We start from the raw sequence: 5,250 nt of genomic DNA, 5'->3' as shown, positions 1-5,250 counted from the left end.
TTCAGACCTTAACCCAATGGAAAATGTTTGGGGCATGATGGTACGCGATGTGTATGACAACGGAAAGCAGTACACAACGGTCGCAGAGCTGAGGGAAGCGATAAAATCAGCATGGAACAACGTCACCGCGAAAAGTCTCGAAGATTTGAATAAATCGATGGTAAAGCGAATGAAAATGGTATTCAAAAATGACGGAAATACTATTAATTACTAATTTTGTGAATAAAATCTTTTCATATGTACGTATTTTGTTGAATAAATTGAATTCTTTCGGAAAAATTGAATTTTTTTTTAGTGGCCCTAATAATTTGGGACACCGATTTTTTCGAAAAAATGCCCAAATAAATGAACGAATGGAATTGCGAGCTCTATATTTTAGGAAAAATCGTTAACTCGACTCATTTATTCACTCAAAAAATTTTGTGCAGTTTGTTCCAATAGAAAAAAAATTATCCTTAAAAAATGGGGTGGCCCTATAAATATGGGACACACTGTATTGCTTGTATTTTTAACTACTATAAATATATGTCCAAAAAATTCAAATATTAAAAAAAAATATTAAAATTATTTTTGTAGAATCAAAATTTGAATTTTCGATTTTTTTATAAAAATTCAAAAAGTTGTTTAGACAGTCTTGTAGGGCCTTCAAAAAGTGACGTTCTTCTTTTCCTGTCTTTTTCCCATATCACACTTTTTTTGGCTGCAAATGTTCATTTTCGTTTGGTTTTTTGGATTTTTAAAATGCTATAACTTCAGTCATTTTTATTTTATTAAAAAAAAGTAATGAGTATTACAATCTGCTATAAATATATGACGAAAAAAATTTAAAATATTAAAAAAAGTGGTATCGACAATTTTAAAAATGGTCAAATTTTTTACTTTTCTTAAAAAAAAGCTGCGGCTAACTCAGGTTGTTTCAAGACGTCGAAATTTGATGGAATTCGCGAAAGTCATTTTTCACATAAAACAAATACCTTCTCATAAAAAATAATTACATTTCCTACCAAAGAGATAAGTTTTTAACTGAAATTATAAATTTTGAACCAGAGAAGTACATTTTTAAAGAAGAACATACTCATCGACAAATTCAATAGAACGTTGAAAAAGATAGACATTTTTATTATAAAAGACTTACATTCTTCGAAAAAGAGAAATTCTTAACAAAATAGTTTATGCCCAACCAAAAAATAGTTAAATTGTAAAGAAATAGTTGCAATGTTAATAAAAAAGGATTAAATTTCTATAAAAAGATGAATTTACAAGAACCAAAAATGTTTAGTCCAGAAAGATCACAAATGTTCAGCAAATTGTAAATTAAAGTGGAAAATAATTTGAAATTCGAAATAAAAAAAGCTAATAATTCTTCGTTTATTTTAAAAGTTTTACGAAGGTGTTTGTCTGTCTGCTTGTAGTCTGTATTCTGTAGGCACGATTACTTTCGAAAAATTGGTCAGGTTGGATTCTGCTTTGGCAAACTCTTTTAAGGCTTAAAAAGAAAGAACAAGTTCGTAAACCAGCTATTTTGGATCAAAATTAAAAAGTGAACGCATTTTCAAAATTTTTGAAACCACATTTTTTCAATATTTCAGAATGATATGAATGGTTATTCATAGTACTCAGAAACTCGAACAATTTATCCTTATGACCTTTTTCTATAAAAAGAAAATGATCAGAGTTAGAGCATTTTCAAAATCCAGAGAATAAACTAAAATGAACATTTTAACCCAAACAACGCATGATATGAAAAAAAATCAAGGGAAAGAAAAACGTTGCTTTTTCAAAGACCTACAAGATTATGATAACAAATTTTTTAATTTGGTCGAAAAGTTCAAAATTCCAAATTTGATCATACCAAAAATGATGAAAAATCCAAAAATTTCATTTTTTGGTCAAACTGTGCAAGATACTAAAAAAAAAAAAAATTAGCTAAAATTGCGCGCCCAGGAGAGACCGACAAATTTATAATAAATCACTTTTCGATAGGACGCGTAATTTTTGTTTTTAGTCGTAAAAAACAACATTAAAAATGAAAAAATAAAAAACGGAAAAAATGAGGGAAAACTTGTTGATTAAAAAAAAGAGCTATAATTTTTCATAGGTCACGTAGTTTTTGCTTTAGTCGTAAAAAATAACCTTCAAAATAAAAATATTACATTTTTTTGAAAAAACGACACAAGTACGAACTAAAATGAACAGACAAAAGTTGTTCGCCTAAAAAGATCTATAAATTTATTATTAATCATTTTTCGATAGGACGAGTAGATTTTCTTTCAATCGTAAAAAATAAGATTAAAAATAAAAAAATTAAATTTTTGAAAAAAGAACAGAAAAGACGAAAGAGGAGATAGGATCATAAATGGGACCTAATACAAATGCACAGTAGTGTTTCTTTAATCGTAAAATACAAGATTAAAAATTTAAAAATAATAAAAACAAGGAAATAAGAATTAGTATGATTCGATTTTTATGTATATTATGAATTTTAATGATACAAGTTTATTTAAATTATACCTGTTTTAGCGCAGATTAGAATACAATTTGAAGCAAAACAAGAAACAAATTTAAAAATAATCATGATAAATACAATTTGCTCTTTATTTTGCAATTTTGGAATAAGCAATCCCGGGCAGAGCTACATAAAAAATGTATTATATTTGATATAAAAGTGTTGTGTATAATGTATAGAAAACTTGGCATTTTTGACAAAATCGAGTGCGCAGCACGAGATAGTAATGAAAATGTGTTCGTTTAGGCCGAAAGAGGTTTACCAAAAGATAGTTCAAAATCACAAAAATTACATGTGTCGGTCAGTTGACCTTTGATTTTAAAAGGTCTGTGGACGTATGCGGCACAAATGCAAAGACCGAGCGCGGATTGAGATAGCTATTAGTCGCGTGCCGTATGTGCGCTCAAACTCTTGTCCTAAGCTCTTTAAACAAAAGAGAGTTCACAATCTCAAAAGTACACTGGTGTATGTTTTGCGTTTTAATTTCAAAATGATTGTGCAAAAATGTGCGAAAACATAAAGGCCGATGCGCGAGGCGCGAGTTAAATACATAATAGAGCGCGGAGCGCCAGATAAATGTACAATCGACCGCGAAGCGCGCGCGAAAAAAACAGTCGCGCGCCCTAGGCGCGCTGTATTTTGCGAGCCGCGCGCGCGATGAGAATATGCCTCTCAATTAAATGAAAAACCACTAAGTATCCGCAGAAATCGTAAGATTATTTTTTTTTTGCCTTGAAAACTGCAATTAAATATAATAGTCATAGAAAAGTACTTGCCCTTTTCGCTCCGTCTGACGACATTCTCTAGTTAGGTGTTTCTTCCCGATAATCTGCAACTGAAACACTTCAACAGCAATCTCAGAACACAAACAATCACAATCAAGCAATCACAAACAAGCTCACAGTACTAACGAAGAGTCCCAACAAACTAAAAAAAAACAATTCCACAACACTAACAAAAAATTCCGCAGAAACGATATTAAAAAACAATCTCACAATTGTACATGTAATACTATTTTTGTGCTGATTTACTTCTGTCCCGCATGAATGTCAGCAAAAACTGATAGCTGTCAAAATATACTATTATTATAGTAGCCCTACTATAGGGTAGGCGTAGGGTAAGGCCCTACGACAGTGATACCCCTCAACAGGTATTGGCCATGAAAAGGGATGCAATGGGAAAGCCAATGATTGACAGTATTCATGCCGAGCGTCGTCATTTAAGCTTTAAAGCCTTTAGGCTACGCCTACAAATTTTCTCTATAGATCAGTAGTTTAGCATTGTCACATAGTTCAGTGGGGTAGTCGTCATTTCCTCCACGGCTACCTGCGTACCCTTGCCCTTCTAGTGTACAGCGACACTACCCCTCACTGGATTCGAAGTTGCTCCAGGCCCTGTATGCTACGTCCCCTGTGGAGAGAATCCCTTTGTCACCCAACTTATACCTATTCCTAATTCAAAGATATGAATATGTCCAAGAAAATCATTTCAATATATTAAATTAGTTTATTTCCAATTTAATAATGTATAAATATAATATATGACCATTTTATGGACGAAAAATTATGCAATTTTCCACCTTTGGTCAATTATACATACAATACAATTATAAATAATAAATAAATAAAAACAATAAATACAATTTTCCACTTTTAAGTTATGGTGGATTAATAATTGATTCATGTTAACAAAAGTAGGTGTTTTAAAAAGATATTATTATTATTATTATTATTATTTATAACAACATTCTCTTACAGTGATTCTCGTATGTTACAGTTTTTTCTAAAATGTTTCGCTCGTGATCCACTTTTTAATTGTAGTGAGCTTTAGGGTGAGGTAATATGATATGAATTAAGTTGTTTCACACGTTTCGGCCCACAATGGTGACCCTTATCAGTGAGTTTTAATCAATATATGTATCTATGAAAAGTACATATGTCTTGTAGGTACGCAGTTTCACAATTGGAAGTGTCATTCTGTGGTTAATTTAAATTATAAACATTTTGAAAAATCAAAATTTAGAAAATTTAAAGAGATACAATACGTTGTTAAAGGAAAATTTGTATATAACAAATCAAAGAAAAATTTAAACTACAATGTTCCTCGACAATCTCTATTCTTACCACTGTGTAAAAAATGTGAATCAACTTTTCGGCGGTATAAGGAAAAAAAAGTTTGTAAAGAATATTTGAATAATTATTTAGCTACAAAGTTTTTTTTTAATTTTGTATTTTGACTACAGTGTCACTTTCAAGAGAAAAAAATTTCACTTTCACCGATATAATTCCTCATCATACCAGAAAAATGCATTAATTAAAACTATTTCTCTTACATAAAAAAAGCTGTGTTTAAGGGTTTTAATAACAAAAATTGGGTTTAATTGACATCGCTAAGAAATAATTTTAAGAGTTCTTCGACTGCGGTGTTTTCTAAAAACTTAAAAAAATTTGTTCATAAATTTGGTTACAACATTTTCCTACTACATTTTATTTTATTTTTTTTTTATCAGTTGTTCTTCGTTAAAAGATTTCTTTTTTGAGAATAGTACTTTCAATTGAAAAAGTGCATACTTGCAAGAAATGATGTACTTTTCACAGATTTAAGAAAACTCACTGATAAGGATTGCTACTATGTGCCAAAAAGTTTGAAACAACTCAATTCTTTTAATTCACCTGACTCTAAAGCCAACACTGTGTACATCAACAATTTCTACAAAACTAAGTTTTAAGGATCAATAAAATCTC

Source organism: Belonocnema kinseyi, chromosome 10 (genome assembly GCF_010883055.1).
Source record: "Belonocnema kinseyi isolate 2016_QV_RU_SX_M_011 chromosome 10, B_treatae_v1, whole genome shotgun sequence".
NCBI classification, from domain to species: Eukaryota; Metazoa; Arthropoda; class Insecta; order Hymenoptera; family Cynipidae; genus Belonocnema; species Belonocnema kinseyi.
The sequence above is the reverse complement of the archived record's forward strand: the minus strand, read 5'-3'. Positions refer to the sequence as shown.